Source organism: Schistocerca americana, chromosome 3 (genome assembly GCF_021461395.2).
Source record: "Schistocerca americana isolate TAMUIC-IGC-003095 chromosome 3, iqSchAmer2.1, whole genome shotgun sequence".
In the NCBI taxonomy this organism is placed as follows: domain Eukaryota; kingdom Metazoa; phylum Arthropoda; class Insecta; order Orthoptera; family Acrididae; genus Schistocerca; species Schistocerca americana.
The window spans coordinates 328,409,604-328,433,213 of record NC_060121.1 but is presented as its reverse complement, the minus strand read 5'-3'; the positions used below and the strand labels follow the sequence as shown (position 1 = coordinate 328,433,213).

At 41.8% G+C, this 23,610-nt stretch overlaps 1 protein-coding gene across 1 annotated transcript in view; it reads right to left on the bottom strand.

The window, feature by feature from the left end:
* Nucleotides 1-23,281, bottom strand: part of LOC124606888 (prohormone-1-like) — a 332,259-nt gene extending 308,978 nt beyond the window's left edge. The window contains exon 1 of the mRNA XM_047138985.1: nt 23,193-23,281. The gene's annotated coding sequence lies outside the window, so the exon portion shown is untranslated. The remainder of the gene's footprint in view (nt 1-23,192) is intronic.
* Between the last annotated feature and the right edge of the window lie 329 nt (nt 23,282-23,610).

Sequence of the window (23,610 nt, the reverse complement as noted above, 5' to 3'; positions counted from 1 at the left end):
ACTGAAACCGAGTGCGACGGCGCAGTGGTTAAATAGATAGACTTGCATTCGGGAGGTGCGGGGTCCCAATCCCTGTCTATTGTTTCGAAATGAGATATTCAGCCGTACTGTCGTCCGTCTAGGCTAATATGAGGATGGTTTCTTTGAAATCAACACAGCCGATTTTTTTTCCCTATCTTTCCAATTTGAGTTTGTGCTGCACCTCTAACGACCACATCGACGATGGGACGAACAACTTTACTCTTCATTCCCTCAGCATGACGGAAAGCTTCAGCCTGCAAAAAAATGTTATGCCTCCTGAGGGACGCTGTGATTATGTTGAACTCTCCACTACATTCTTTTTCGCATGGAGGTTAGTTGTGCAGCATCACGGATGAGCTTCTGTGGCCGGCAGCTGTAGCCGAGCGGTTCTAGGCGCTTCAGTCCGGAACCGCGCAGCTGCTACGGTCGCAGGTCCGAATCCTGCCACGGGCATGGATGTGTGTGATGTCCTTAGGTTAGTTAGGGTTAAGTAGTTGTAAGTCTAGGGGACTGATGACCTCAGATGTTAAGTCCCATAGTGCTTAGAGCCATTTGAACTATTTTTTGTGCTTCTGTGGACAATTTTAAGGCGCGAAGAAGAAGTAGAGGCTCCTTGACGCTTCTAATCGGTCTGTGAGCCGTGCTCGGATAGGGCAAACGAAAATGCAGAGCCGGAGATCTGCACGTAATGGACGCCACATATATTTCTGTATTCTCTCATTTTACTGTTACAATTTTTCCGAATTTTATGCTGACAGTGCAACGTTAAATAATTACCTAACTAGCTGTTACAGCTACACCCATACTTCGTAAGACAATAGTGTGTGACAGAGGGTACTTGCTGTATCACACTTCCCGTCTTCATTTACTCTCAGTACAGTTCGGTTGCTTAGAACCTTCCATTGGTTTATTTTATATCTTTCAGTTCTTTTTCTATGTAAAGGATGATGGAGACGGCCAAATTTACTAATTTATCGGGAGTATCCGGGGACCATTGTGTAATGCAGAATGACGTTTAGTTGTCACGTGAGGCGGACTCGACAGTATAAAAAGAGGCGGGGAGTGTTGTGTTGTCAGCGGAGAAGCAGTAACACCAGAAAAACGCGACAACCAGAGCTGAATAAATATCAGGCAACCTTATGCACTGGGACCGTCGAATATTGCGGAAAGGTGGTTGTGAAATATCGCATGACATCAACGGAAGGAATGAAATGGTTCAAATGGCTCTGAGTACTATGGGACTTTACTTCTGAGGTCATCAGTCCCCTAGAACTTAGAACTACTGAAACCTAACTAACCTAAGGACATCACACACATCCATGCCCGAGGCAGGATTCGGACCTGCGTCCGTAGCGGTCGCACGGTTCCAGACTGTAGCGCCTAGAACCGCTCGGCCACCTCGGCCGCCCGTAAGGAATCACTCGTGAATTCATTACTGTTACCACCAGTCCAGCTAGAACAATGAGTGGGCGTGTGGAGTTAAAAGGAATGGGGTGCAATGGTCCATCAGCTCCTCATAAGCCATTCATTTCTCTCGTCAATGCTAGGCGACGCTTGAAATGGTGTAAAGCGCGAAGCCATGAGCAGTGGATGATTGGAAACGAGTGATTTGCAGTGCTGAATCTCGTTATACGGGGTGTTCAAAAAGTCTCTCCGCAGTGCCGTATGATTGTTCTCCTGCTTGGGTTACTTCCCTTCAAGTGGACTCTCCCAACGTTCCACTGTTTCGTTTATCTCAGCCAGCGACAGTAGTATCGTTGGTGTGTGTCGTTACGTGTTGACGTGAACATTGAAGTTTAGTTCATTTGTTTCGTTTTTGTCACTGCTAAGGTGCTAACCATTAGAGAACGTGTGTTTTTAATCGAAAAGGTGTTCAAATCTGGCGGTAAATATACAGTTTCACTTCGTCAAACATTTAATTCAGTTTTCCCGGAGACAAAACTCCCACATCGCGATACTGTGCCAGATTTGATTAACAAATTTCGAAGTACAGGTTCAGTGACAGATGCACCGAGAAGTGGTCGTCCTAGCGTTTTGTCTGAGGATGAACTACTCGATATTTCCGATAAAATGTCCATGAGTCCGAACAAGTCAGTAAGAAAACTCGCCCAGGAAATCGATGTTGGTGTCGGAACGGCACGCACAGCTGTAGGGAAGTAATCAGAACTTTTCCCATACAAAGTGACAGTTGTGCAAGAACTGAAAAATACTGATCATGGCAAGAGACTGCATTATTGTCTATGGTTAAAAAATTTCGTTCAACAAAATGGAAGGGATATTCTTAATGAACCGTTTTTCACTGATGAGGCGTGGTTCCATTTATCCGGGTACATGAACTCGCAAAATTCTCGTATGTGTAATACTGCAAATCCATTGTATATTCATGAGGAACCACTTCAGTCTGTGAAAATCACGTCGGATTGTGGGTCACATATTTTTCAACGAAACAATAAACGCACAACGATACTGCAGTGATATTCTGTACCCATTCATAGGAGAACTTGTGTTAAGTGAAATACTGAACAGTTACTTTCAACAAGATGGTGCAACCGCGTATACAGCTCGCGTTTCAATGTCACTGGTTGCTGATGTTTTTGGTGGTCGCATAATCTCACAGGGACTTTGGCCTCCACGCTCGCCTGACCTAACACCACCTGACTTCTGGGGTGCAGCGAAAGCAGCTGACTATAAAAGCCGTCCAAAATCCATCGATGAATTTAAAACTGCAGTATCCACTTTCAGTGCTTCTGTTACAGAAGAAATGATACAGCTTGTGTCTGGAAACATGATTAGACGAATTGAATTGTGTATTCAACAACAGGGGGGGACACTTTCAACATTTAATGTGAAAATTTGTAAGTAAAAATGAATATTCAGTACATTAATAACATGTATTTCATTGAGTTTCATTTCGGTGTACTCACTACGGCATACGGCACGCTGGGCTAACAATCAATACGGCACTGCGGAGAGACTTTTCGAACACCCCGCACTTTGGGTTTGTTGAATGTGTCAAGAATGGTTCCTGCCATCATATGGAGCGCCATCGGTAGACTACAGAGGAGGTGATGTGAAAGTATGCGGACGGATACGTACACATTTTACAGCGTTGTGTAATGCGTGCAGTAGAGGAACAGTCGGCTATACCAGCATGAAAGTGCACCCTTTAATAAAGCAGCAAGGGAATGGTTTCTGGACATTCCTGAAACGGACCGACCTGCCGCGACTCCGGACCTGAACCACATGGAAAACATCGACTTCACTCCAGACCCTATCGCCGTACATCACTACCTTCTCTGGTTTCGTCTCTTGAGGAGGTACGGTCTGTCAGTGGGAAGAGGAGATGCCGTTTCGTTACCAGCTGGTTCACATGATCTGACCCCCTATGCGTGGGTCCTGTAAGATATCCTGGCATGAGTTGTCGCTGCCTGGGACTTGGTTACATACCGGTGTCGGTAAGATAAAGTCAGGCTTTTAAATTTATCAAAGCGACCATGTTTTTGTTCCACTTATTTTTCTTGAAGACAGGTGCCTCAAAATTGAGTAGATTGAGACAAGTAACGAAAATACCACAGGTGAGAAGATATTCACTTTCGATGAGGATACTGCCTCTATCTCGTTGGATCCTACAGATCAAGGACTCTGAACCCGCATGCAACGGCAGTATTTCAGTATAGGTTGCACAGTCGTTTAATGGTAGGTGAATGTCTTTCCAAATGAAGGTAATTAGAAACGGAACACTACTGAGAAGGGGTATAGATAGGGACGCAAGTTTCCTGGAGCATGCTGAAAAGATTACCCTTATATTCACCAAACATTGTTTAGGGGAACCACTTCTTATGAGTGCCACATTTCCTAGACAAACAGAAGCTTCCCCTTATCCTACCATTTACATGTAATCTACCACCTGTTGCACTCACGACTCAAAGCCGTAATTTGTGTGACTTGACTGCATCCCAAACAATTGACTAAGCTTGCCCCTTGACAATTACCTCGTATTGGGCCTTCATTATTTTGGTTGATATAAATTGCTTGTACTCCTCATTCCTTGCGATGTAAATTGTCTCTGCTAGTAACAGGGAACTGGACAAGCTTATGTACGAGTGACCCTCCCTCAACCATACAGATAGCCGGACCGAAGCAGCAAACCTCTTCAGTAGCTGCTTGGGTGGATGATTAACTGATCAAGCCTTGTAACATTGGCCAACAAAACTTTGCTATGTTGGTACTACAACTGGCTGAAACAAGAGGAAACTACAGCAGTTATATTCCCCTGTGACATATGGCTCTACTGCATGACTTACAGATGTTTGCATCCTTCTGGTAAAACTTTACAGATTTAAAATACACCCCCCATTCGGATCTTCGGATAGAGAATACTCAGGAGGATGTTTTCATCAGAAATAATTACAAGTTGATAATGGAGTTATACGCTGGAGGTAAAAACCGTGGAGGAAAACCAAGGTTTGACTTGTCTTGGTCGGGGTACTGCTTCAACACAAACCTTTCTCAAATGAGAGGAACAGAAAAGAGACTATATTACGGAGACCAGCTAACAGCGTCAACTGGAGCAAAGAATGTATCAAATAACTGTGCAGTTAATGTATTAACACGACGTGTGTGGTGGAATTGCTTGGTAACACATGTTGCTTGCAGCCATTCACATCCGCCGCACCAGTGAATAAAGCATTCGGTGCAACTTCCGAAACTACACAACATTCTGATAAGGTTCTGTGCTGAAGTGTCAGAAGAGCACTAATAATGTGACTGCTAATGAGAGCTTTTTGACACGCTCATCGGCCCGAGCTTTAGGCTTTACACGCAGAAGTTTGTGATGTCGCAAGCACGATTCTCTACTGAAGCGGTCAGGTATTTCTTCACTCCCTGTCAGTGTAACTGCTAAAACATGTGGTGAAGATCGTTCGGAAACGTTTCGGTCGTGAAGGTAAAACCTTCTATTGAACAGATGATCTCTCATTCCATTTTGGCCGTTGTCTCTTAGTATCACAACAGTGATTGCTTTCAAATCCCCGTCCTGTTACAATGCAATTTAGTTATTTACGGAAGTTTTCAACGTACCGTTACGAGCTATGAAAACAAAGTCTTCAGATAAAAATTGAGAAATGCGAAATCTCATAAAGGGGTTTGTTGAGCTCCGTGCCATTCATCGTAGTGCATCGTACAGCTGGCAAAGAAAACTGCCCCGTGAGTGAGTGACGACATGCACCATCTAACGGCCCTGGTAGACTGTCCACCTTGTATTTCCAGGCGGGTGACTACTTGCGAAATCCCATCTGCGCACGCCGACCCTTGCTAAATGGCAGGCTCAGATTTGTTCGTTCTCAGACTTATAGCGACCTTAGATTGCAAACTAATGGAGAACTGATGAAGTCTAGCAAAATATACCGAAAAACCAAACAACCACTTCTCTACAGAAGAATGTGTAATGCAACCTCGTACAAAAAACGATACGATGGCTACCATCAGTACAAATCAAATCACTGCTATTTTCTTTCTCATAAAAGTCACTCTATATACAGTCAAAATATGCCTAACCTGGATCATATCTGCAGGTCAGCCTATTGCCATTCGTATTATTACATATATCTTTGATGCAGGAATGACATATACATTCAGTATTTATGTTAAGACATGTAGATTAGCGTCTTATGAACGTTCCCGAGCAATACTCCTAGCACCAAAATGCACAAAACTGGCCCTCTGACCACAGATTATCGTAACATCGTACCTACTGTTCCAGCATTGTCGAAGACATTTAAATCTAGTGCATGTTTGGTTATCTGAATAGATGCAACAATAAACAATTTGATACTCTTCAGTCATATTTCTTGAAATATAATGTAACTACTTCTAATCCTATCGAAGTAAGAAACAGGCCATGGGTCGACAAGAGACAACTATATTTATTCTTCTCGGTGTCAGAAAAATCACCAGCATTATCAATTTCGGCGTTCTAACTGGAAACATAAAAAACCTACCATCTTGTGTCATAGGTCAGCAATGACTCGAATTATGTGTTTTAGGACACCAACAGAATGTTATGAAGAGAACGAAAAAAATGGTACAAATGGCTCTAAGCACTATGGGACTTAACCTCTGAGGTCATTAGTCCTCTAGCCTTAGAACTACTTAAACCTAACTAACCCAAGGACATCACGCAGATCCATGCCTGAGGCAGGATTCGAACCTGCGACCGTAGCAGCAGCGCGGTTCCGGACTGAAGCGCCCAGAACCACTCGGCCACTTCGGCCGGCGAAGAGAACGCGTAAGGCACAATACTATACACATAGTATTACATGTGAGTGTTACGGCTCTTATTCTAATATTTACTAATATTAAAACATCTTCCAAACTCTCATCTGGGCGATGGTTAAACTTTGTTTGGAAGCTAGATCAGATAACAACTCCATCAACGAAGATATCCCAACATTTATTACAGAGATGAAAAAATATGATTCATATACAGAGTGGTCCACTGATAGTGACCGGGCCAAATATCTCACGAAATAAGCATAACACGAAAAAACTACAAAGAACGAAACTCGCCTAACTTGAATGGGGAAACCATATGGCGCTATGGTTGGCCCGCTAGATGGCGCTGCCATAGGTCAAACGGATATCAACTGCCCTTTTTTTAAATAGGAACCCCCGTTTTTTATTACATATTCGTATAGTACTTAAAGAAATATTAATGTTTTAGTTGGACCACTTTTTTCGCTTTGTGGTAGATGGTGCTGTAATAGTCACAAACGTATAAGTACGTGGTATCACGTAACATTTCGTCAGTGCGGACGGTATATGCTCCGTGATACATTACCCTTGTTAAAATGGACCATTTACCAATTGCGGAAAAGGTCGATATCGTGTTGATGTATGGCTATTGTGATCAAAATGCCCAACGGGCGTGTGCTATATATGCTGCTCGGTATCCTGGACGGCATCATCCAAGTGTCCGGACCGTTCGCCAGATAGCTACGTTATTTAAGGAAACAGGAAATGTTCAGCCACATGTGAAACGTCAACCACGACCTGCAACAAATGATGATGCCCAAGTAGGTGTTGGCTGCTGTCGCGGCTAATCCGCACATCAGTAGCGACAAATTGCGCGAGAGTCGGGAATCTCAAAAACGTCGGTGTTGAGAACGCTGCATCAACATCAATTGCACCCGTACCATTTCTGTGCACCAGGAATTGCTTGCCGACGACTCTGAACGTCGTGTACAGTTCTGCCACTGGACACAAGAGAAATTACGGGACGATGACAGATTTTTTGCACGCGTTCTGTTTAGCGACGTAGCGTCATTCACCAACGGCAGTAACATAAACCGGCATAATATGCACTATTGGGCAACGGAAAATCAACGATGGCTGCGACAAGTGGAGCATCAGCGACCTTGGCGGGTTAATGTATGGTGCAGCATTATGGGAGAAAGGATAATTGGCCCCCATTTTATCGATGGCAATCTAAATGGTGCAGTGTATGCTGATTTTCTACGTAATGTTCTACCGATGTTACTACAAGATGTTTCACTGCATGACAGAATGGCGATGTACTTCCAACATGATGGATGTCCGGCACATAGCTCGCGTGCGGTTGAAGCGGTACTGAATAGCATATTTCATGACAGGTGGATTGGTCGTCGAAGCACCATACCATGGCCCGCACGTTCACCGGATCTGACGTCCCCGTATTTCTTTCTGTGGTGAAAGTTGAAAGATATTTGCTATCGTAATCCACCGACAACTCCTGACAACATGCGTCAGCGCATTGTCAATGCATGTGCGAACATTACGGAAGGCGAATTACACGCCGTTGATACGAATGTCGTTACACGTATTGCCAAATGCATTAATGTGGTATTTACAGGTAATCACGCTGTAACAGCATGCGTTCTCAGAAATGATAAGTTCACAAAAGTGCATGTATCACATAGGAACAGCAGAAATAATATGTTCATACGTACCTACGTTCTGTATTTTAATTTAAAAAACCTACCTGTTACCAACTGTTCGTCTAAAATTGTGAGCCATATGTCTGTGGCTATTACAGTGCCATCTATCACAAAGCGGAAAAAGTGGTCCAACTAAAACATTCATATTTCATTACGTACTACACGAATATGTAATAAAAAATGGGGGTTCCTATTTTTAAAAAACGCAGTTATATCCGTTTGACCTATGGCAGCGCCGTCTAGCGGGCCAACCATAGCGCCATCTGGTTTCCCCCTTTAAGCTAGACGAGTTTCGTTCTTTGTAGTTTTTTCGTTTGACGCTTATTTCTTGAGATATTTGGCCCGGTCACGATCAATGGACCACCCTTTATATACCGGGCGATCAAAAAGTCAGTATAAATTTGAAAACTGAATAAATCACGGAATAATGTAGGCAGAGAGGTACAAATTGACATACATGCTTGGAACGACATGGGGTTTTATTAGAACCAAAAAAACACAAAAGTTAAAAAAAGTCCGACATATGGCGCTTCATCTGATCAGAATAGCAATAATTAGCATAACAAAGTAAGACAAAGCAAAGATGATGTTCTTTACAGGAAATGCTCAATACGTCCACCATTATTCCTCAACAATAGCTGTAGTCGAAGAATAATGTTTTGAACAGCACTGTAAAGCATGTCTGGAGTTATGGTGAGGCATTGGCGTCGGATGTTGTCTTTCAGCATCCCTATAGATATCGGTCGATCACGATACACTTGCGACTTCAGGTAACCCCAAAGCCAATAATCGCACGGACTGAGGTTTGGGGACCCAGGAGGCCAAGCATGACGATTGTTATGCGCAGTCACTGACGTTTTGCTGTCCAGCGCCATCTGTTGGACATTTTGTGACCTTTGTTTTTCTTTGGTTCTGATAAACCCCCATGTCACTCCAAGCTTGTGTGGCAATTTTTACCTCTCTATCTACATTATTACGTGGTTTATTAAATTTTCAAATTTATACTGACTTTTTGATCGCCTGGTATATACGAAAGTGATTCAGGAGCCAGTACAGCACCCAATATCATATATAAATTCTTTTGTATATTATAGTCTTTATCTGTCTCTCCCAGTTTTGTCAACTATTGCTTTTTCTGTACCATTCCTGAACGTCGTAGCATACGTCCCACTAACCTCCTCCTTCTTCTAGTAAGAAATTTCCACAGACTTCTTTCCTCGCCTATTGATTTTAGCACTGCCTTATTTCTTTTTTAACATTCTTCGATAGCATCACATTTATTTGGCTGTCAGTTTCTTCTAAACCATATTCCTGATGGTTCTCGTTTCACTTCCGTACAACGCTGGGGAACAGGCACACATCTTCAGGAACTTTTTCCACACAAATAGGCTGTTTGATATAGGTATCATTAGACATATGTAGTTGAAGAATGTTTTCCTCGGATATGTCAGTCTACTTGTGATATCCACTTTCGTTAGGGCATCACATATAATCTTGCTTCCTGGACGACAGTTCCTTCACTGCTTCCACTACGGTGTTATTCCCAGTTTTTTGCTCTCTTCGCACCTTCGTCTTTGCTTTGTCTATCCTTCAGCATCATTTTGTGCTTTGTATGCTACCCATTTCTTTGAACCAAAGCTTGTAAATCTTCCTTACTTACGACCAGATCGATTATGTTGTATGAGAGGCTTGTAATTGGTATCTGCTCCCATTAAGTTTAATACCAGTAAGTCGCCACACTTGATTCTTTAAAGAATCGATTTCCCATGTAGAAAACTTCATATCTCCCGAACTGTCTCTCTTGCAGTGATAGAATTTCGTAGGAATATTCATTGGTATATGTCGATACTGTATGCATAATGTGTTACGAATAGAGTTAGTAGTAAAGAAGTAATAAAGTGAAACGTTAAGGGTGAGGCTCCCGTTTTGCAGCATTAAGAGCAAAAATATATTAAGTGATAAACTTTTTTCTAGTCATAATTTTCTGTGGAATGACAGCGAGAAAATGTTTCGTTAAGTTTCGAAATTACGTGTAAATTTTGTTGGAGGATGCTAAGTGGCCTCTTTCTCAAATAAAAACTAGAAACTAAACTCCTCCCCGACAGGCCTCGGAGGGCTCAACGATTCCGACCGACCGCCGCGTCATCATCTGTCGATAGACACCACTGGGTGCGGATATTTAGGTGTATATGGTCAGCACACCGCTTTACCAGCCGCTGTCAGTTTTCGTGAGCAGAGCCGCTACTTCTGAGTCACCTAGCTCCTCAGCTGGTCTCACAAGGGCTGAGTGCACGCAACTAGCCGACAGCGCTCGGCAGACCTGACCATCACCCATCCAAGTGCTAGCCCAGCCCGACAGCGATTAACTTAGTTGAGCTGACGGGAACCGGTGTTCCCGCTGCAGCAAGACCTTTGGCCTCTTTCCCAAATACTGTACGAATATAGTCTGGGTAATTTGCGTGCCGTGAATTACGTTGCCTCAACACACATATACACACTTTTTTCAAAGTATGTGTTGGTCTTAATAAGTAGATAATGACAGCATTTTAAATTTTTATATTCCGTCAATAACCGCAGTGGTTAGCACACTGGACTCGCATTCGGGAGGACGACGGTTCAATCCCGTCTCCGGCCATCCTGATTTAGGTTTTCCGTGATTTCCCTAAATCGCTTCAGGCAAATGCCGGGATGGTTCCTTTGAAAGGGCACGGCCGATTTCCTTCCCCATCCTTCCCTCACCCGAGCTTGCGCTCCGTCTCTTATGACCTCGTTGTCGACGGGACGTTAAACACTAATCTCCTCCTCCTCCTCTGTCAATAACTGTGCGAAGTAATGAACATAAAAATTTTAATGCTCTTGGAAGCCGTTAGATAGGTGACCTGCAACTGGGATTGTGCCCCGGTTCATTTCTTCTAATAGTCACTTAAAAACATGTATGTCAACACTGTAAGTGGTGAGGTGTCTCATGCGATGCAAGAGACGAGATTAAGTCCCAAATCTGGCAATGAAAAACAACTCAATAAATAAGTAAATAAATAATTGTAGGCTGCACAAATTTTGCTATCACATACTTCGCCAACATAATTTCATTACATCGACGTTTATGTATTCTACGTCAGTATATGCCCGAAGATGGTCAATCAAATTTTCTGTTACCGAATAAGTAACTCCAACAATTATGTTTTTCGGTTTAATAATCTTGTTACTTACGTATGAAGGTAACATTTTGCTTATTAGTAGCAGTTCTGAAAACAATTCTCTCAACCTGGCTTTAATCGGTTTACTCAGCTCATGGATATGAAAGCCATGGTTGTTTCCTCGATATGATAAAGCTAATTGTTACCTCCTCACTTGATCATTTGGTTTAAAATGTTGTATCTGAGCGAGATTGGGCGGTGGTTAATCCGACGCTGTACACACATTCGGCACAATCATATCCCCCGCTGGTCTCCGACTTAATAGTCATTCCCGTGAATCGTGTAACACAAATGCCTGGATGGTTCCTTTGAAAAGGCACGACTAATTCTTTCCCCGTTCTCCTTCTGCTGACATTATAAACCGACCCTTACCATGTCACTGTCGAAGAAACTGACACGACGTTTCTAACGTGAAGTTTGATTTTTACAAAAGAATCCTGATGATTTTACTACCAGAAATCGGTCGGCAAGGGTAGAAAAGGTGGTGCTGTAACGTTCTTGATCTGCAGCCTTTGCGCCAATGTCCTGGATTAAATTCCAAACCTTTCGCCACAGTGTCTCATGAAGTGGGCGCATGGGACACTGGTGACGATGATTCGTCTGTTGGATGTGGAGAGGAGTAGGCTACGTCCTCTCTCATCACCATCGTCATGCAAAACCGAAGTAACACTACACTGCATCCGTAACACTTACGTACACTCTGTGCCTACACGTACGACACATGTCTCACATATCCTCAAGGAAAGCCACCAGTGTGTGCGGAGGCAGAAAACACTTTCCGACAGCTGGTGAACCCACTCCGTGGAATATCATAGCCAGCAGTATCACACGACAATTACATTTTTAAAGAAATGTAAAATTTGTTGCTTTTACGAGGCATGACTCACACTCGAAAATGGATCTAGTGTCATCCAATAAAATCTTGAAGTATAACGCTTGGTACTTGTAGCAATAACTCTAGAAGTTTTTGAAAAACGGCTGCCCAACACATTCTCGAATGTTGCTACGATTTTATTCACTTATTTATTTATTTACTAGCGTCATCAGTCTTCTGACTCGCTTGGTGCGGCTTGCCACGCACTCCTTTCCGCTGCCACTCTCTTCATGTCAGCGTAGCACTTGCAGCCCGCTTCCTTAATTATTTGCTGGATGTATTCCAATGTCTTTCCTACAGGTTGCACTCTCTACACCTCTCCTCTCTCTAGTACCACTGAGGTTATTCCACGATGTCGTAACAGATGTTCTATCATCCTGTCCGTTCTTCTTGTCAGTGTTTCCCACACCGATTCCAAGGAGGAATTCCTCATTCCTCATCTTACCAGTCTACATAATTTTCAATATTCTTTTGTAGCACCACATCTCAAGTACATGTATCAGTACCATGCTATGCGTTGCTCCAAACGTACAATCTCAGAATAAATTTCTTCTTCAAATAAGGCCCATGTCTGATACTAGAAGACTTCTCTTGACCAGGAATGCTCTTTCTGCCAGTGCTAATCTGCTTTTTGTGTCCATTTTATTTCCTCCGTCATGGATTATTTTGCTTCGTATACTTCTGATGTTGCCCGCGAAAGGCAAAAGTCCTGAGTTCGAGTCTTGGTCCGGCACACAGTTTTAATCCGTTAGGAAGTTTCATATCAGCGCACACTCCACTGCAGAGTGAAAATCTCATTCTGGAAACATCCCCTAGGCAGTGGCTAAGCCATGCCTCCGCAGTATCCTTTGTTCCAGGAGTGCTAGTTCTGCAAGTTTCGCAGAAGAGCTTCTGTAAAGTTTGGCAGGTAGGAGACGAGGTACTGGCAGAATCAAAGCTGTGAGGACGAGTCGTGAGTCGTGCTTGGGTAGCTCAGTTGATGCTCAGCGTGTTCCGTCAGAAGGCTGCTCGCCCTCTGTCATAAAAAAAAAAACTGAGTAAAGGAATCAACGATCATCTTGAACCGATGTCATGTGACGTCCGCCCAGACCAAACGCAATGAACAATACCGAACAAAAATGGGAAAAAAAGTTGGTAGAGCACTTGCCCGTGAAAGGCAAAGGTCCCGAGTTTGAGTCTCGCTCCGGTACACAGTTTTAATCTGTCAGGAAGTTTCATATCAGCACACACTCCGCTGCAGAGTGAAAATCTCATTCCAATTACACATTGTTCTCATTTCTGCTACTTCTCATTACTTTCGTTTTTCTTCGAGTTACTTTCAATCTGTACTCATTAGAGCGTCCATTTCAGTCAACAAATTCTATAATTCTTCTTCATTTTCACTGTGAATAGCAATGCCACCATCGAATTTTATTACTGATATCCGTTCACCTTGAATTTTAATCACCATCTTAAACCTTGCATTTATTTCAGTCATTGCTTCTTCGATGTACAGATTGAAGAGAAGGAGCGAAAGACTACATCCATGTGTTACACGCTTTTTGATCCAAACGTTTCTTTCTTTCTGTTCCAGGCTTGTTGTTGAAAAAATGGTTCAAATGGCTCTGAGCACTATGGGACTCAACTGCTGAGGTCATTAGTCCCCTAGAACTTAGAACTAGTTAAACCTAACTAACCTAAGGACATCACAAACATCCATGCCCGAGGCAGAATTCGAACCTGCGACCGTAGCGGTCTTGCGGTTCCAGACTGCAGCGCCTTTAACCACACGGCCACTGCGGCCGGCCGGCTTGTTGTTCCCTCTTGGTTCTTGTACATATTGTATATTATCCATCTTTCCCTATAGCTTACCCCTAATTTTCTCAGAATTTCGAACATCTTTCGCCGTCTGACATCGACGAACGCTGCTGTTGCTGTGAAACAGGATGTTTAGAAATGATTCATTCGATTTTGGAAGTGTGTATCTTCTACATGAATGAGCACAGAAACTTGAGCTGAAGAAGCATGGACTAGGAATTAACTCCGCTTTTCTCAAAGGAATCATGCAGTCGTTCGTTATAAATATGGGGAATGCGCTTCAATACGGCGCGTCCTTCCAAATGGTCGAGTACGGAAGTAAGAATGGGTTCTAACATATCGAAAAAATCTCCCTGACGTAGACGCCAGTTATTTTGGGAAGCCCTTTAAAGTCAGAATTCAAATAGTAGCATTTTCGAAACATCTGAATAATGAGCGAGATATTACCAGGCATTCAAACGTACGTGTGTAAACAGTTGTATTAACAGTAAATATAGAAAGGTTCACTAACTCAGAATAAAACTTCACAAACTAAGTGTTTACACCATGAAACTAACAAGAAAAGAATGTAAGCAAATTTCAGAAAATTATTCGAAAAATTGAGTGAGAGATTACGGTGTAAAGACCCGCCGATGGAAATTTTTTTTTTAAGATTTTAACATCGCGTCGACTACGAGGTCATTAGCTCAATGCTGGAGCAGAAAGGAATAGGGATGAATTCGGGTGCGTCCCTGGGCCCTCTTCAAGGGAACCATCGCATAAAATCACAGGAAACATAAATCGTGATATATGCACGAAGAATTGTACCCAGCTCCTGCTATAGCGAAATAAGTCTGTTGACCAGTGCGACACCTTGGCCCTCTAAGTCATTCAGAGACGTCCTCAGTGAATCGAATTTACGAATGTGTGAGGGATGTTCAAAATAAATATCCATTCTTCGTTATTCACTGATATTTAATCCATGGATATACAATCTATTTAAGAAGCTGTTAGGTGTGCTTCATGTATCGAATGCCGTAGGTACTACGGCTGTCCTTCCATGAAGGGAGGCCCTACAACGCGCCTGCAACACAGTTTGACAATTCGTTTTAAACACCCTCTGCTCTCTGCGCAGATAGATAGATAGAGAGAGAGAGAGAGAGAGATAGAGAGAGTTACAGAGAGAGAGAGAGAGAGAGAGAGAGAGAGAGAGAGAGAGAGCGTATGCCGAGAGCAGACGGTGTTTAACACGAAGTACCAAAGTGTTGCAGACATACTTTAAGGGCCTCCGTTGATGGAAGGGCAGATGTAATATCTACGGCATTCGACATATGATGCACGCCGTAATAGATATCTGGATTGAGACAATATTGTCTCGAAAGCGGCTGAACATGTGTCTGATAAATATCAAATTAAAATAAAAATTCTTTTGAATAAATGGGTAACACCTGAGAGTCTTACGGAAATTTGACTTTTTGAAATGTACGGGGCTTTGGTCTCGACATAGGGGATGTTGAAGCTTTTAGCCTAATAATTTAGCGTTTGATGATTCCACGTTAGAAATTTAAAATTCCGGTTGGAGGGCCACGGAGTCCCAGTTTTGCATTCAGTCTCGTTGTCCTTGTTTACTCGTCTTCGGTTCACATCATCTAGTCATTGTGAATAACTGTCCAAGCGAAACGCCACTTGCGTTTCACTACCTACGAAAAAGATGGGACGGGAAATTAACAAAGTACCAGTATTAAACGTAACTGCTGGCGCTCAGCTGACACAGAGAAAGAAGGCTGTGCTGCGAGAAAGGAACATTGCCGCCCTCTGATCCAAAACTCACGCTATCTTACAATAAAGAGGAAAAAACCTTGCCTCTCTCTTTCCTAGCTTTTACCCTGTGGTAAAGGTCCCACTGGTCCACTGCACTGTTTTCATGATTTGAGACATTTTATTTATTTTAGCTTATATATATTTTTGCCAACAGCTGTACAATTTTATTTGTTCTCTACTAGTTACGGCAGTTAACTGTTCGTGTACCGTATTTTCTGACGTGGAGATTGGGGAACAGTCCATTTCTTTAAAGGAGTGAGAGAAATCTCCTAAAGGCCACACACAGAGTGGCCGGTGTGTCAAATCAACGGCTGCTCTCACCTCCCTCTCCCGTAAGATACCGCAATGTGCGTTCTGCTATACGAGCAGGTTTATCAGATACATTTTGTTTGTGACGGGAATTATTATCATGCTACTTGACAGATACAAAACGTTGTGCGTGATTGTAACAACAGTCTCAAAAATGTTCTCAAGTGCGAGCGCAAAAACGTAACCGCCGTATTTAATTACCCACGAGCCGAAGTTTTTAAAATACTTGATGGCGTCGAACTTTCGGAAAATTTTGTTCAAATTGCTCCTACGTACAAGCACAAACGCTTGTAACGGCGTTATAATTTATAGCAGAATAGCTAATTGTGAGTTCGGCTGAGCATCACAAGAATAACGAAAGTATACATGGCGTGAAATGGCAAATTAAACGTATTCGTTAAGTATACTTCACGAAGTTTCATTAGACTCGGTATTGTTTTCAGCTTCTTCGCCATCTATAGTAGCAAACGCATCGCTGATCCGTATAACATTATTAGAATCGCAGTAAGGTTGAATGTATATTTTTAAAACATTATTTCAATTAAAGACAAGCGATTTGCAACTTATGGTGAGTCGCACAACAGTACTTGCTCGTTACATATTCATAAATAGCACACCAGAACGAATTTTTCGCTCTGCAGAAGAGTGTGCGCTGACACTTCCTGGAAGATTAAAACTTTGAGGTGGACCGAGACTCGCGGGTTCGAATCTCGACGCGGCACACAGTTCTCATCTCTCCAGGCGTTTGATGAATGACATTTTCGTTGTCATCTCCTTTACCGTCGCAGTTACCACACACGTTGCTTTTGTGCGTGTTGGAACTGCTACTCTGCTATAGTTACAAATGAGTAAATGTAAAGTGATGTCTGGGGATCACATACGCCACTTGCGGATGGCTGCTAAATTTTCTGTCACAAGGGAACGAAGGAACATCACTAAAACAGAGCAGCATCGTAATTCTGAAATCCATTAGTATTTGAATGAAAATATTTCCTAACAATTAATATATATTATAGCATTCATAAACACGAGTCTAGTCGTGATTACCGTTTTATTAATATTGTGATGACAGATAAGGAACAGGATTCCCCAATAGCTGTTAACATATTCTTTTATTATTAAACAGAAATTTTCTCTGTTCATATTATTCCTATGCGTCAGTAGATGAAATCTGTGGTGCGCTGTTGTTACTAGATAACCGTATCAAGATTCAGAGTTATAAACTACGCCGATCCTTCGGAGGATAATATTGCAAACCCAAATGTACTGCAGCTGTAAGTAATTCGTTAGAAAAGTTGCCACTTCGTATTTATCTATCTGATCGTGGAAGCGTTTAAGCAATATTCTTTGTTATGGATGGACATTAAACGCATTATGAAGGAAGTTTTTAGTATGCTTCTTTGTTTCGCTGTCTCAGGTTTTTTGGCCAATTTGTTTAATATTCATGTCGTCAGATTCTAAAAATCATCAAGTATGTCTTAACGGGCAGTGGGCCCTAAGCATATAAAACAACCGTAGTAACACGTAAATATCTGAGTGAGAATCACAAGAAAACAAGCAACAAATTTAAGAAGAATGAATTACGAATGTGGTCAACATTTTTCAGTATATTTTCTTTTAAAATCATTAGATTACGAAGTTAGATCAACAGTAAATCAAAAGCTATTAAAAGAACTCTAACCGTTGGATGCAGCAAGATCAGTGTCGTTGCATTTGTTGTTCACTTGCATTCCCAATAATTTCGTTGATTCCGTGATGATATTACAAATTTTCAGGTGTCACGGTAACGGTATCAGTTTGAGGTAAGGAATGCTGATGCGGAAACGACCGATTCGAAGGTTGTAAATGAATATCGTTCTGATTCATCTGACAGTGCAATACACGTACCAGTAGTGTTGTTGCTGAGATTGTAGGGTTCTAGGGTAGGGAACTTTCAGAGGTGGTAGTATGGACAAAACAGGAAAAAAGTCCACAAAATATTGGCTCTAAAATGCATACCTTAAGACAAATTGGCACTTGTTCAGTAGAAGCTATGTGTTACAGAGAAAGTGAACAAGTGTTCATATGCATTTTACAGCCTATGTTTACTAGACATATTTTTCCTGTTTAGGTCCACACTGCCGCCTCTGAAAGTTGTCTGCCTTAAAATCCCAGCAGCAACAATACCGGTAAATGTGTCAAATTTATCAGAGCAGTTTTCACTTATAACTTTCGACTCGGTCGTTAGCAGACGAGGATCCCTTACCTCAAAATGATACCATCTTTCCTTTTGTTTGTAACGTCATCACAGAATCAGCCTGCATAACAGTTAGGCAGATATTGGATAAGGAACAGGTGGACACCAGGCGATGTCAGGTATAAAATTTTCATATAATTACTAGATTCGCTTGCCTGAATAAAGTATCGAAACTTACATGTAGTTTAACGTAAACTGTACGACCTGAAAAACTGCATCTTCGCAGCCCAATATCTTGGCTTATAAACTAGCAGAAACATAAATGTTTCACTGCAGATAGTTAACATGTACATTTAGCAAGGTACTGAAAATTTCAGTAATGAATGTCAATAATGTCATGAGGTTAACATTTAAATAGTTTCGTATGCCAATTACTGCTTCATTCTTTATCAATAAAAATCTAGCTTCTTAGACTTGACCCCAAAGATTTTACCTGACATAAAGATCTTAATTGTTTGTATGTAGATGTTACCAATACTGCAACATTATAGTCCACCTGAATGTTAAAGTAACTGTGGTGAAACCAAAATTAAGAAAAAGAATTCACAACTAAAAGTGTTTAGACCATCTACCCGTAGGTTCTTGTAGTAGAATTTTAGTGATACTAGATACCAATCTGGGACAGTTATGGACATGATTCGACATTCTTTTAGATACCAAATTCCATGTCAGGAAAAGATGAGGCTTGGACATGCTCAAATTTTTTATTGCTGATACCAGCGACAGAATTCATAATTTGTGCAACTACAAGAAACTTTCGTGGGGCAGAACCTGTAGAAGCTGTGGTCCGTCGGCGAAGATGTAGTTCTAAAACCAGCTGCATATTACCAACAATAGAAGTGTTTAAAGGGTCAAGAATAGTCTATTTCCGCCTCCTGACAACCATTGGAAGTAAATGTTTGCCTGACAGTTTGCCAACTTATCAGTATGACTGGCTACTGACGCGGAAGGAAGCAGTTTGATTACCTGTGCTAGAATCAGCTTGGTCCAGCTCTCTTCTGAAAATGGTATCCACGGCAGTGCAGTGCAGAGAATGGTCCTGGTGGAATCATCATGATATAAGATGTGTAAAGTGTCCAATACAGCAATGGACACACTTCGTATGTCACTAATTGTTCGATATATCGAAGTAATGTGTCCGATTGCTGACAATTACGTGTTTCTACTGCATTAGAAATGAGGGCGTACGCAGCTAGGAGTAGGGAAGGAAAATTCCTCCTCATTTTCTCCCCTTCCCCCCCCCCTCCCCCTAGAAAAAAAAGTTGGTTTTGAAACCAAACTCGTATTCTGCCCAGCCACACACACACACACACACACACACACACATACACACATACTCACGTGTTAATTCATTATCACTATTAGTACGTAGTTCCAAAACGTGTTATGCATGCTGACTAATAGCATGTACATCCATAGCCATTTCTGGCGAAACCTCAACATTAGTTCGCTGCTCAGCGCAGTGCCTTTGCAAATGAAAATGCAGATGATTCTGAGTGTTAAAAGCTTCCAACAGAATTGCATATTCATTGCACGATGTTTTTCCTCGTGTAGCCGTTTCTATTTTTCTTTTTACTTACCGTGACACAGACGTCTCAGTTTCCAAATTGGAGTGATACTTCATTTCTCTGCATACGTTAAATATCTTTATATCATTCTACTCCTCTTTTCGAGAGGTCTTGAATCCATATGCAAAACCTCTCGAAAAGCGGAGGAGAATGATATACAGATATTTAATGTATGCAGAGAAATATTTTGCCGATATTGTGGTACATGATCTGAATGTGAGGGGCTGGACAACAATCTAAGCCCCGTTAAACAATATTTGCGTGGCAATAGAATTGAAAGGAAATCGTGCTACCAGTATTTCGCCACGCTTTATCGTCTTCTCACCTGTTTGAGGGGAAATTTAAAGTATGTTATATTATTTTGCTTCTTTGCAGACATTGCGAATTCCAAAAATTAGCATTCACTTATTGAAAAAATTATAAGTTTCAAACATCGATAGATACGAATGTTATGGTTAACTGTACAATTTTAGATATAATACCACAGTCAACGACAGTAACATTCTATCTTTCCACGATTTTAACTAAGTTGACTGTGTGCTCTCTTTGTAACATTGTAATATTTAAAGGGCGTCATATCGCCGCTGACTGTAGAAACTATTTATTCCACAATTGCAATTTCGGCCTTTGACCCATTTCAGGTAGTCCTGCAAAAGATTTTGCTTCAGCACATATTTAAATCCGACTTGCGTAGAAGCAAAATCTTTTGCGCTATTGCTTGAAAATGGTCCAAAGGGCCAAATTACAATCGTGAAATAAATAATTTCTACAGTCAGCGGTGAATATGATGCCCTTTAAATAATTCTACATGACTGTGAATCCCTATCGTAAGAAGTTAACTCATTATTACTTCATAACATACACTCTGCCTACGTTAAAAAAACTTTATTATATACGAGCCAAGATTCTGTTTTCAAGTTGTAGTGCTTTCTTTGTTTCGGATAGGTGTCATTATCACATTTTGGTGTATAACCAAATACAGATTCTACAATCGTTGTAGTTTTAATTCTCAGTTTTTGTGTTTGAATATTCTTTACTTAGCAATGCACCAAAATTCTGAACTGGTGCAAAACTGGAATTAAGATGATCAATTTTATCTTTATAACAAACGGAATTCGAAATTTTTCACATGTATAAACAAAGTTAAGCGACTGGATTGTATTTTAGGACGATACTTAGTTTCTAATGTCTATTGTAGGATACAATTCTGGCTTCTTGGTATACTAGTACAATTTTTGACTTGTCTGTGAGTTATAAAATCTTAAGTAAACACTTTTCTTGTGTCTTTCATATCTATTTATGCTATACAGTCCACATTTCGGATTTCAAGCACATTTAGTGGTGTTAGTATTTCATATATCTTTCTCACATCTTTTGGTAAACCATGAAACAAAGAGATACAGCCATGAAGTAATTAAGTGGTACCGGAAATTCTAAATAAAATGAGATCTTACAGTACACAACAAAGAAATTAAAAAATGATGACATGCGAGACTGAGTGAATAATATGTAACCTAGATTACAGGTAAAATGTATAGTTTAACCCTATAACAGACTGAAACAGCGTATAACTATGATTTAACTCTGTAATGTTTCGTGCAAATTATATAGTGAACAGATCCATTGTTAAATATAGTAAGAAATACTGAAACAATATTCACTCACTGTTGTTTAGCAAATAACACTCCACTGTCAATGTGGTGTAAGAGAAGCGGTATATTTAATAGACCATCTGTCAGTGCCTCATACCATAGTTTAAATTTTTTGTTGTGTGCTCTAAGACCTCACCATTTTACTTAACTAATTTTTTGGGTGTTGTAGAGTCTTTACTTTATAGTAAATGGTGGAACAGGAGAAACATCTGTTTCTTTGTTTGGACATGGGTTATCAGAGACAATAATACTTTTTAAGTTCAACGTTATGCCACAACTGGTTCAATACGTAACGACCTTTTATTACAAGTCATTCTAAAATTTTGGGTATGATAGAACACCTAAGACTCCTACCACAAAGGAACAAGACAGTTTTACGCTCTATCACTGTGAAAACTTTCGATCTTGAAAGGTATTTTAGGACATTTGAAAACGGTTTCATGGTATAGTAACGAGTAATAAAGGTCGTTACGGAGCTTGCGGCTCCAAATGTAGGGTGTGTAACATAAAAAGTTTCACAAATATTGCAGTCGAGTCAGTTCCAAATCAGTTAAGGAAGTTTGTCGTGGTCTTCTCCATTATTTATTCTATCTGAGACTAGGTAGCAGATGATGTATTTGGTTCAACAGCTAAAATTTGTCGTTCTTGTCTCATTTATTTAAACACGATTCTCCGAACCTAGTTTTCAGAGTCGGAGCCCACATCTCAAGGGCTCGTTTTTGTAATCAGCGAAGCTTTGGTTCGAGTTTGAAAGCTTTACTGATTACAAAAATGAGCGCTTGGGAATAAGGGCTCCGACTCCGAAGACTGGGCTCAGAGAATCAAATTTAAATGAATGAATCAAGAACGGCAAAGTTTAGCTGTGGAACTTACATTTCCAGTACGAGAGAACTGAGTATGTACGTTGCTTGGGGTATTCTGTACACTCCAGTACCAAGAAAATTATCGGAAAACGGGTATACTATTTTTTGAGGAATTGCCTTGTTTCCACCAGGCTGTTATTTTAAACTGGTGCTTTATTAAGCACTGCTACACATTTTCTAGCTTTGTTCATTCTCAAGTTCATAATAGATACAGTGAGCTGTATAAAACAAATGTCACATGCCGTGTACATATATGGGTAGTATGGTCCTCAATGTACACGCTGCACTGACGACCGCGCTACACATTTCTGAGCTTGGCACGTAACTTTCGTTTTATACAACAACTTATGTGAATGATTTATCCACATCTACCACGAATTTGAGAATGAGAAAACCTCAAAACCAGCTAACAGTGCCGACTGACTAATAAATAGCCTGCTGGGAGGTCGTTATGCCCCACCGGAAGTCAGTCTAGGGTAATATTGCAAAGGTTCGTGAATAAAACTGTCTGGAGCGCTTAATATATCCGTTTATTTATTACGACATTTCGGCTACCGCCATCGTCAGGTCAAAACTCTGGGTCTGTAAAACAAGTTACAGGTTTTGATTGACAATGACGCTCTGCGTTGCTCAACGTAGTAGCCGAAACGACGAGCTAAATAAAGAAATGTATTAAGTGTCGTTGAGGGTTTTATTCACGAAGTATTTACAATGGTCGCAGGCTCATACAGGAAACGAATTTCTTTTATTAATAATTTGCCAGAGCTTAGGCTGGCAGCAGGTGGTGGACGGTGAAACGATTGTTGGGGCAGACTGCATTTATTGTTGGCTGGCAGCGACTCGCAGGCGCTGCGCGGCGCGGCAAAGTGCAGCGCAGGGCGGCGCGGCGCGGCGCCACTCACCTGTGCCTTGGCTGCGAGAGAGTAGAGAGCGCTGAGAAGCGTATCTGGGGGCGGCCGGCGGTCGTGTGGGGGCCAGCCGCGCACGCCGCCCGCTTATAAAGGCCGCCGCCGGCCACGTGACGCCCCCACCAGGGGCGGCGCCGCCCCCAGCCGCCGCCGACACCGCCGCGCGCAGTCCCGACGCCCCCGTGTAATTGGCTGCCGGCGATTTTTAACTGTCCATCTGTTGCGCTCGCGCCGCCGCCGGCGAGAAGGTATCCCGTGGAACGGGAACCGCGCTTCCCGCTTTGATATCCGAGTGCAGATTGCTAGCCGGCTAGCGCTACAGTCCTGTGACGTGTTCCCCCCCCCCTCTCCCCAGTCTTTGATGGGTGTAATTGGCCTACTTAGCACCTTAAAAGAAGTCCGAAATACTGTC